The sequence below is a fragment of the Canis lupus genome, chromosome 5 (assembly GCF_011100685.1).
Source record: "Canis lupus familiaris isolate Mischka breed German Shepherd chromosome 5, alternate assembly UU_Cfam_GSD_1.0, whole genome shotgun sequence".
NCBI lineage: Eukaryota > Metazoa > Chordata > Mammalia > Carnivora > Canidae > Canis > Canis lupus.
Window position 1 is genome coordinate 20,681,614 of NC_049226.1, and position 11,857 is coordinate 20,693,470.

Consider the following 11,857-nt stretch of genomic DNA (forward strand, 5'->3'; position numbering starts at 1 on the left):
CCTTCCTCCAGGGCAGCTTGGGTTGGCTTGACTCTTAAACCAAATTTCTTATAATGAATTTATGAACTTTGCAAATATTAATGCTAATCACAGCATTAATTCCAAGGTTTATTTAAATGCATAGTTTGGGGCCTTGGCCAAAATGTGCTTTTGTCTGCAAAGTTACCATGTTAATTTTCTTCATTGGACAGAATGTTTAATAAGACAGTGTAATTATTTTAGCAGCCCACTCAGAAACCAACTGAAATGCCTATGACTGAGGTTCATAGACTTGCCAGTCCTCTGGTTCTCCTTAGAATTGCTTTTGCTGCCTGTGGCCAATTACCCATACAAATTAGGAAGCACAGTGGCCTAGATGAGGGTGGGAGGAGAGCCACACAGCGAGCTTATCCACCCCTTCACCCTCTTGGGCCTGACTGAAGGCCTCATTCTTCAGCAGTGAAAAGGCAACAGATACAGAAGGAGCCCACACCTCAGACACTCAGTGGTCACAAACCTGGTATTCTCCCCACCCCAATAGGCCACACCTGAGGAAGGCAGGCTGGGGAAGCAAACAACACTCTCTGCAAGGAGCTGATTGCAGGCAGGAATTAATGCTTTGGAACATAGTATTATTGGATTGATCTTAAATAGATGTTTCACTTCTCTTTAGTAATGAACTGTGGGCTCTGAAGGGAGCCAAAAGAAATCAAAAGAAGAAATAACAAGAAAAACCACCCCCCAAAAGTCTTCCCAGTTATTGCTCTAAAAGGATCTTTAAAATTCAGTTTTGAATTGCTGGGTCTCTGACAGTGCAATTGTGATAAACTGATGAATGTCTATTTATACCAAAACATAAAACATATGGATGGTTATTTAGAGGACAAATGCATTTTGACAGATATCTAATTTCATTCCACTGATAGGATGTATTTTGTCAGACTCTTCATTTCATCTGAGACACAATCGCTTTTGGTTTCCAGTTCCTTGCCATGGTAGAAATGCATTTGTCAGGCCCTCCAAACCAAAGATGGGCTTAAAATATTGCCATTACAACTTTGCTTAAAACCAAGGAAAACTATAAACATCTCCTATTCCCCACTCATAACAAGAAATATTACCAAGTAAATACTTTTTACATACCAAACTGGGTAGCAACAAGAATTATTCAAAAGTCTTCAATATAGATTGTTGGCAATTCCCAACCTACCATGATATGATATACTGAATTCTTGAATTACATATAAGCATAAAAGGAAAGGAGGTTAATTCCTAACAGGCTTAACTAAGAGGCAGAAGAAGAGGCTCACTGTGCTAGAAAAGTTCTACTCCTCATGTTTTTTTGACTCAGCCATCCAGCCAGACTTAAGCTTTCCTCCATAGGCTCCCATTCTACCTATCCATACTTCCATTAGATTCTTTTTATCACTCTGCATTTTAATTTTTCTAGTAGAGAACTTGACTTTTCATTTTTGTATTCTCAGTGTCTAGAACACCTAGTACATAGCAGGAATTCAATAAGTATTTGTCAACTGAAAAATAAATTATCTCTATTACACATTTATCACTTGGAATTACTAATTTGTCTGCCATTTCCTTCCACCAGATCATGAGTTTCTTGAGAATGAGGACTATTTTACATTCATAGCAATTTCCTCAAGGTATGAACTCTGTCTGGCATATAGCAGACACTCAGTAAATGTCTTGGATGGATGGATGGATGGATGGATGGATAGATAGATGGATCGACAGATAGATGGACAAATGGGTAGATGTACAAGTGATTATTTGAAGCTTCTGGATATTTTTTTAAATATTTTATTTATTTATTCATGAGAGACACAGAGAGAGAGAGGTAGAGGCACAGGAAGAGGGAGAAGCAGGCTCCATGCAGGGAGCCCGATGTGGGACTTGATCACAGGTCTCCAGGATCAGGCCCTGGACTGAAGGTGGCACTAAACCGCTGAGTCACCCGGGCTGCCCCAGATTCTGGATATTTGTAAAAGTCATCAGCTACATAAACACCAAAAACATTCCCTTCCCTCAGCCACTAGTCACTGGATTTCAAACTCTGAAATTCATTTTTCCAAAGATAGGTAACATCTGTTTTTAATATGTTGGCAAATTGAACACCAATAAAAAATAAATTTCTAAAAAAATACATATAAATTATGAACTTAAAAGAATAAAATAAAATAAAATAAAATAAAATAAAATAAAATAAAATAAAATGTTTCCTGAATACTTCAAGAACAACTGGGGAGCCCTTAAAAGAAATCTAGAAAGGAGTGCCTGGGTGGCTCAGTGGGTTAAATGTCTGACTCTTGATCTCAGCTCAAGTCTTGATCTTAGGGCTGTGAGTTCCATCCTGTCTTGGGCTCCATACCCAGTGTGGAGCCTACTTTAAGAAGCAAAAAATAAAAAAAGGGACGCCTGGGTGGCTCAGGGGTTGAGTGTCTGCCTTTGGCTCAGGGCATGATCCTGGGTCCTGGGCTAGAGTCCCTCATCAGGCTCCTTGCGGGGTGCCTGCTTCTCCCTCTGCCTGTGTCTCTGCCTCCGTATCTCTCATGAATAAATTAATTTTTTAAAAAAAATCTAGAGAAGATAGCTTGCATGTCTTTAGTTAGAGCTTATTAGATGTCCCATTCCTCCATATTAGTAAAAACCTCCAAAATTTAGCTCTACACAAGATGCCTGGAATAACATTTTCCAGCCTCCCTTGCAGATAAGAGTGATCATATGACTAAATTCTGTGAATGGGATTTAAGTGGAAGAGTCCAATGCAACTTGTTGGAGATTTCCTTTAAAGGGACAGGGCCTCCTTTTCTTCTTCTACTAGAATACAGATAGGATGGCTGAGTCAGTCTCAAGGAGCTATACTGAACCAAGAGTTGAAAGCCACATGCTGAGGGTATGGGAGCAGCAGATGTCAACCTAAGTACCTGACAACTTTGTGGGCTGCCCAGTGAGCCCTGGACTCTGTATATCTCTTTCACATGAAAGAAATTTTGAGTTTCCTCTCAATGCAGATTAACTAATCCTAATGAATACAGATATCCAGCTGGATACAACATGAGAAATATCCAGAATCTTCTTTCGAATTGAATTGAATTGGATTAGGTTGAAATGAACTGAACTGACACCAGGTTCACTATACCTCTGTCCTTCTAAGTAAGAGAAACTTCACTGGAAACTCAAGGTAAGAGATATTTGAACTTGATGGCACATCCCTGAAAGTAGTTGATCTCACACCCCTTTCTTCTCTGCTCTGGGCAGGTTCCCAACTGAAGCTCATTATATTCATGTGAGACAAGAAAAACTGCTGCTGTTAAAGGATTCCCCTAGCATCCATCAGTCCCAGTCTGGAACTGTGGGTCAACCAACAACCTCCCTAACAGGAGAAACTCCACCAAGAAGAGAATTTTAACTTGGGGTGGAAAGTCCCCAATCTCAGCCAATAACTATGACACATCTTGATTCAAATAGGCCAGAGCTCAATTTCCATCTACATTTAGAATACTATACTTTGACTGTGGTCATTTTTCTGATAATGTCCGGGAATTTCATGGCTTTTTAAGCAAGATGAGGTTGAATGGTTGGATTTACTGTGGGTGAAATGCTGGCAGAAGAAACTTCAATTTAGCCACAGTTATCATGGACTACAAATCGAGGACTCCTCGGAAGAGTGATGCCACTGAAAACAGTTATTACTCAATGTTAATAAAAAAAATTATGGATCTAATAAAAGTTAATGGGGAAGTATCATGTGTCATAAAAACTGCAGTCAAAGCAAAGAATGCTGGGTTGGGGGAGAAGATTCCACTATAATTCTGTACTGTCTGTGAGCCAGAATTGGCCATGTCCATAACACTTCTAAAGTGCAAATGGTTACACAAATCAAATTAAGCCACGGAATGCTTAGTAATAGGATTATCTCCTTTTGTAAAAATAGAAAGGAGCAAATGAGAAATTACCCAGCAAACCTAATTCATTAACTGTAAGCAATGTCCTGACTCATGGTTGGCTACTTCTGGTAAATATCAGTAAACTTATCAGAAACTCTACATATTTTCCCATCTACATAGAGACCTTGGTTCCTTTAAAGGGCAGCTTTTGTCTGTATCTAAGCAGAGTGGCTATGGTTCTTTGGAATTTAAGCTTCATATAGCACCAATGATCCCTATTGAGATATATGAAATCAGGGGAATCAAAAACCTTCTTTTCTCCATTCCTTCTATTGCCATCCTAGTCAGGCCACCATCATTTTCCATTCTAGCCTAACTTATGTCCCTACTTCCACTCCGGATTTCTTTTTTCTTCATCCATTCAGATCCCTTTCCCACATGGCAGTCAGAATGATCCTTTTAATTTATGAATAAGATTTTATTACTCTTCTACTTAAATCCTTCCAAGACTTCCCTTGGCTCTTAGGATAAAAACCAAAATCCTTTCAAGGTTCAAAAGGCTTTCCACAATTTGGATCCTACCCATTTTTTAGTTTAATTGTGAGCTACTTGCTTCCCAGAGCCAGCCATATAGATGGGAGTGCACCTCGTCCTCTTGCACTCTCACTTCTCAGAGTTTGAAGCTTACTGCTCCCACCTCATCTACTATCTGCTGAGATCATTTGGACTCATCTTTAATTTCATCTCCTCAGAAAGGGGTTCCCCTACCTCCAAGATTGGGTTAGCTTCTGCTGATGCATGCTCATAAGGCACTGTATGCTTTTCTCTTGTGTAAAATTTAGTATCTGCACAATGCTAGTTTTCCCCACTAGACTTTAAGCCTCTTCACGGTATGCTCTGTGCCTGTCTTGTTTCCCATCTTCCCCCAGCACCTAGTATAGTGCGTGATAATCACAGGCACTCAAATCCTTGTTAACTGTCTGAATGATTAATAAAAGAATGTCCGCAAAACCAGAAATATTTGTGCTAATGCCACTGATTACGATATGAAATAACTCTTGTAACCCTTTATAAAATAGAGATTAAAACACAGGTCCTACACAAGAGGTTTACAACCCAAACTGGGAGAGTGCAGCACCCTCGGGAGGAAGAAAACTTTAGAGGCAAGCAGTGTGCATGGCCCCTTTTAGAGACAGAGAAACAGGGGGGCCTTTTCAGCAGCCTTGAGTGGTCTCCCAAGGTGAGAAGTAAATCTTACCAGGAAACCCCTTTCAAATCTTCTAAAAAGAGTCCTCAGAGTGCCATTAGGTGGAAAATCATCATTTTGAAACTCTCAGAATAAAGAGTGGCTAGGCAAGAATTATCAATAGGATGCTAAGTCTCTGAGGAAATTCTGATCCCTGCATGGACTTAAAATGTTTCCCTACAACATGTAAAGGAATAAAACTGGACCACTGTATCTTACACCACATACACAAATTAACCCCATATGGATTAAAGACCTGAATATAACACAAGAAACCATAAAATTCCTAGAAGGGAATGTAGGTGGTAAGCTCCTTGACATAGCTTTTGCAATATGTTTTTAGAGCTGACTCCAAAGGTAAGCGCAATAAAAGCAAAATAAACAAAAGGAACTACATCAAACTAAAAAGCTTCTGCACAGTGAAGGAAACCAACAACAAAATAAAAAGACAACCTGCCGAATGGGAGAAGATATTTGCAAATCATTTATCTGATAGGGGCTAATATCCAAGATACATAAAGAACTTACACAACTCAATAACAAAGAAAACAATCTAATTTTAAAATGGGCATAAGATTTGAATAGACATTTTCCCAAAGACATACAGATGGCCATCAAGCACATGAAAAGATGTTCAACATCACTAATCATCAGGGAAACGCAAATTAAAACCACAATGAGATATCCTCTCACACCTGTCAGAAGAGTTATTATCAAAAAGACAAAAAATAACAAGTGTTGGTGAGGATGTGGAGAAAATACAAATTGAAATACAAATACCATATGATCCATCAATTCTACTTCCAGATATTTATCTGAAGGAAACAAAAATTAATTCTGAAAGACTCTGTGTTCACTGCCCCATTATTTATAATAGCCAACATGTGGAAACAACGCTTCCACTGATGAAAGAATGGATAAATATGGGGTATATATGTGTACACACACACACAGAGGAATACTACTCAGTCATAAAAAATGAAATCCTGGGGTTCCTGGATGGCTCTGTCAGTTAAGCGTCCAACTCTTGATTTTGGCTTAGGTCATGATCTCAGGGTTGTGAGATCCAGCCCTGCATCAGGCTCATGCTGGGCATGGAGCCTGCTTAAGATTCTCTTTCCCTCTCCCTCTGCCCCTTCCTGCACCAAAAAAAAAAATTTTTTTTAATGAAATCCTGCCACTTGCAACAATATGAATGGACCTGGAGAATATAATGCTAAATGAAATAAGTCAGAGAAAGATAAATGTCATATGATTTCACTTATATATGGAATGTAAAAAGCAAAAACAAAACTCATAGATACAGAAAATGGTAGTTGGGCAGGGGGAGGGGAGCTTTTGAATGTGGGAGGTCAAGAGGTACAAACTTTAAGTTATAAAAATAAATAAGTCATGGGGATTTAATGTACAGTATGATAACCATTATCAATAATACTTTACTGCATATTTGCAAGTTATTAGGAGAGTGGATCTTGAAAGTTCTCAGGAGAAAAAAGATTTTTTTTGTAAATTTGTATGAGGATGGATGATAGTTAGACTTACTACTTCACGAGGTATGCAAGTATCAAATCATTGTTTAACACCTGAATTTAATATGTGGTATATGTCCATTGCACTCAAAAAATGTTTCCCCACACATTGCCTAGTTGCGAAGGATAAAACAGTAACTATGCAATGGAGAAACTGAACAATGTTTTAATGAATTGATGAAAATTGGGAAGGGGGAAAGACAGATATCGTATGACTCCAGATGTGGTATCCGGAGAAGGACACAGCATCACTGGAGGAGTATATTGGCCTGGAATGCATAGCCTAAATCTAATGAATGACGAAGCATCAGATAAACCCAACATGAGAAATATTCTTTAAAGAAAGGGGGAGGAGGAGGTTCTACATTCAAAACTGTCAATGCTATAAAAGACAAAGTCTATGGAAATGTTCCAGACTAAAGAAGACTAAACAGACAAGACAATAAAATGTAATACATTATCCTAGATTGGATCCTTCACTAAAAGGAAAAGAAAAATGTTCTAAAGGTCATCATCGGGTTAAGTGACAAAATTGGAATAAAGGCAATGAATGAGATAAAGCTATTGTATTAATATTAAACTTACTGAAATTGATAAGTATCTTGTGGTTCTGTAAGAGAAAGAGCAACCAAAAAGTCCCTGTTTGGGGGAAATATACACTGAAATATTTTGGGGCTAAAGGGCTACTATATACCTATTCTATATAGTGGGAAAAAATATTACACATACATACAGAGATGACAGAAAATAAAGGAAACAGGTTAAATGTTAAAAATTAAGGAATCTGGGTGTACTTTATCTTTCCACTATTCTTCTTATAACTTCTCTATAAATCTAATTATTTCCAAATAAAAAAATTTTAAAAGGGCCTTTAGGCTATAACCCCCCCTTAAGATAAACTTCTGACCAAGAGGCAGAAGAAACAAAGCCTGGTTCTCTTAATGCCAAATGTCATGAGGCATCAGCATATTTGTCTGATGTGGAACAGGTAAGCAGGGCAGGAGCAGGAGGGCAACATCCCTGCACCCTCACACACACAGCTCCCATCCTTTGCTCCTAAGAACTCTTGACGCTCTTCAGAAAACACCCCAGGAACCTTAACATGCAAAGCACTACCACAAAGCAGCGTGTTGCCTGAGAATGTCTGGTTGCTTAGCAACCCAGACTCCTACTTGACAAGATAAAGATGAAGCCCTCCCTCTTGGTCCCAGGGTTAGTACACTCTGGAGAGAGAATATCTGTTGGTCAAGCTCCAAGTGAGACTGGCCAGAGCGGAGTTTAGGTCCTGAGCCCCATAAAGCAACAGCCATGGCTCTGAGGGCTTAAAACAGGCACAAAGCCTGGGGATCCAGGAATGTAGTCTAGTAAAATGTAAAGTGAACAGACCTTCTACCAAGTCGCTTCAATGCCCTGAGCCTCAGTTTCCTCACAGATAGGAGACAACTGAGATAGATCAGTGATTCTCAAGTGTAGCTGCATATTAAGATAGCCTAATATACTGGTAACCAACTCCATTTTGCTATCAGTGAGATCAGAATCACTGGGGATAGAGGACCCAGGCACTGGTATTTCTTGAAATCTTTTCAGATGATTCAAACATGCAGGCAGTGTTGAGAATCAAGGAGAAATGATCTATGTATGATCTCAAGTATCTCTTTTAGAACTAATTAGCTGGAATGTTTTGACTCCTAGTCTCCTCTTCCAATTTCCCTCCAAATGGAGTCCTTGACCACCACATTATAGACTCACCCCTAAGACCATCCTTAACTAAGACCATCCCTGCAACCTTTGCAGCAGGTCCAGCCACTGCCCAGCTTTGTTATTTCTCAGACTCAGACGTTGTGCTTGCCAAGAACCATGATAAGGGAAGAAGTTAGCCTGCTGAATTTTCATGTATTATGAAAGCATGGTATTCCTTGCTCAGAGACAAGAGACAGTTTATCACTAATATCAATAGCAGCATATCATTTTTACACCACTTCCCCAAGTACCAATATCCACAGGACAACATGAAGAGGACCAGACAGCCCCTGCCCACAAAGTGGGTAGTGTTATAGGGTAAGGAAGCGTGAGTTAATGGAACCCAAATATTTTGTAATGGGCACTTTGCTCTTGGCTCCAGAAAGAGACACGATTTCTATCTTCCAAGCTGTTCACTATTCAAACATGCCTGAAAAGACAGTCTAGTGCCCTGCCTGCAAGATGTACAGAAATGCAAGACCCACAGAGAATTACCTCCCATCAACACCCCAGCTCTAATACCCTGTGCTAGAGCCCCTCACTTGCTCCATCTCCTTAAGATCATGGCCACAGGGCTGACCTTGCCCTTGTTAATTCTCTCAGAGCTAGTGCCCGACCTCTGAACACCAGTTCTGCAGGTGGGATCTGCTTCCCTAATGCCAGCCAACTGCCTATAGCCACCCACCTGAACTACCAATCACCACAATCCGCCAGATTATTTCTCTCCAAACTTTCTTTCCAGGCAAAGTGTCCCCAAGACTCCAAGCCATGGTAGGGATTCTCTGAACTACAACAGAACATTAGAACAGGTAGCACTGGCCTGCAGCTATAGAGCAAGGAGCCAGGGAAGATTGCAAGAGCAGCTCCCAGGGAGGGCTGCAAACCAACCATGCAGTCTAAAGCAGTGGTTCTCAAACTTCAGTGTGTATCAGTCACCTGGAGGGCTTGTGAAAACACAGATTTCTAGGCCTACTGCAAATGTCTGATTGATGATATCCGAGGTGGGGCCTGCAAATATGCATTTCTAGCAGGTTCCCAAGTAGGTGGTGATGCTGCCCTGGTCTAAACCACATCAATCCAAAGCACCTGAGCTGAGAAAGGACAAACAGATTGAAAGTAAGGGAGTGCCAGAAAGGGAGGCAGCAGTAGGAAAGAAGTTTTAGGGGAACCTGAAAGGATATTCTACAGAATCCCCTACTTTCCAGAGGCAGGAAAGTTTTTTGAAACTCCCCCAACCTTGCCCACAGGACAGGAAAGGTGCTGTTGGGATCATTTAGGACAGCGTTTTGGGCATCCTGAAGTTGACTGCTTGCTATCTCAGATGCCATGCCTGAAACATGCTTTCTGGCAGTGTCTGCAGCAGTGTCTGCTCTCTGGGTCACAGCCTAGACCACAGGTAGGTCTAGTCGGGAGTTTGTGATCCTCCTGGCCTGCCTGGTTCCATTAGAGTTAACCCAGTCACGCTAGTCTGTTTCCCATTTCTCCCACCCAGTCCCCTCCATTTATCATTTGTACAACCTGCCAAACCCATTCTTCCCTGGTTCCCCACTCTGTGCCCCTGAGGCTGATGCCCTCACAGACTGCAACACCTGGGCTACTAAATTTCCAGTGATGTCTACCTAATAGTAGGCTATGGCAGGAGACCAAGGGGAGGAGAGGAGCTCCTGACATTTCTCTCACACCCTCCTTCCTCCTCAGGGCTGCATCCTACTACCCTTCTACCACTACCCCTGCTGGCTCCTCCATCACAGCTCTGGATCCACCAAACAGATTCCCACAACTGGGAAACTGTTTCTACAAAACTACTTCCTCTGCTGTCCCTTCAGCACTCAGGGTGGACATGGCCTCTGGCTGCTGTTTCCAGTGCATCACGATCCTGTACCTGTTCCCTTAGCCCTGCCCACATCCCTCTGTGAGCTGTCTCTTCAGTCTCTGAGCTGGATTCTGTTTGGCGCTGATCCCCCTACTTGCCTGACCACAACCCAAATGTTCCAGAGCACCTCTGTGGGATACATCGAAATGGGCCTTTCTCAGGAACAGAGTGGAGAAATTGCTCCCTACGCCTTCTCAGACATCCGTCCTGAACTCCACCCATTCCACACAGCTCCACAGTGAGGTGGAGACAGCAGCAAGATGCAGCACCACAGATATGACCAGAGGCCTTGTCAGCTGGGCATTGGAGAGGACCTCTCCCCGGGCAGCTTCCCTCAGGCAGGGACAGAGCTTTCTGATAGGACCAAACACAGCAAGGCTGTGCCTGAGAGCAAATGTGCTCCTCAGGCCCTGCTGACCTGGTTTCCCAAAGCTACGTCAAGAACAACAAACTGGTACCAGCCGCGCTCTAGAGTCTCGGATGATGTTACCATGGTAACACTAGGGTCACTGCTTAGCAACAGGCCAGAGCTGCAGGAAGTTGCTAAGGTATTTTCACATGTGTTAAAGCAAATGGATGTTTATCTCAATCTTGAGTGTAAATACACGGTGGGGGGAAAAGAAAACATATACACACAAACCACCTACTGACGTGTAGAGTTGCATGTCTGCTAACATTTGAGGCCTGGAGAATATACCTTCTCTCTGGAGGAGGCAGACAGACCCTATGACCCAACAAAGCACAACCTCCTTCCCCTTAAAACAGTTCTCTGCCTGACTTTGCACTCACCTCCTCTTAAAACCTTCACCACCACCTGTTCTCTGAAAAAAGTCTCCAAATCCTTCTCCTTAATGGTTTCTGAGAGGCCAGGTAATATAAGGATTACATGTGTGGATTGTCAAGTCAGACCGCCTGTGTCTAAAACCTGGCTCTGGTCTATTATTATTCTAATACATTGAACAAATAACACCTCTGCCCTCTACTTCTTCATCTGTAAAATGGGAAAGTGCCTATATCACTTTCCCATTTCCCAGTGTTCCAATTTAATAATCTATTCTGTGCAGTTAAAACACCTGGGTGACTCAGCAGTTGAGCGTCTACCTTTGGCTCAGGGCATGATCCCGGTCTAGGGATTGAGCCCCGCATCAGGCTCCCTGTGAGGAGCCTGCTTCTCCCTCTGCCTATGTCTCTACCTCTCTCTGTCTTATGAATAAATAAATAAAGTTCTTTTTAAAAATAAATAAAATCTTTTTAAAAAACCACCAATGCCTGGAATATAATGAGTGCTTTATTTAGGATAGCTGTTTTTAATATCTAGTGAAATCATGTAAACCTTCCCATGTGCCAGGGAATTAAGAACAAAAATGTTAGCAGGAAGTTGGTCTTAACTCATGGGACCCACATCTACGCCAGTGTGGCAAGGGTAAAAGCCCAACTCCTCAGTTGGTCGGTCATTCAAGGTACCTCAAAATCTAGCTCCAGCCTGGCCTTGCCTACTTAGCTATGAGAATTAAATAAGGTAATACAACTGAGAGCTTACAATGGGACCTAGCATACACTAAGTGCTCAAAAAAATCACCTATTA

The 11,857-nt window shown here is 41.6% G+C and overlaps 1 long non-coding RNA gene across 2 annotated transcripts in view; it reads right to left on the reverse strand.

Annotated features, from left to right (window-relative positions):
• LOC111095835 overlaps positions 1-11,857 on the reverse strand; it is a 29,464-nt gene that overhangs the window by 14,195 nt on the left and 3,412 nt on the right. The gene's annotated exons all lie outside the window — the stretch shown is intronic.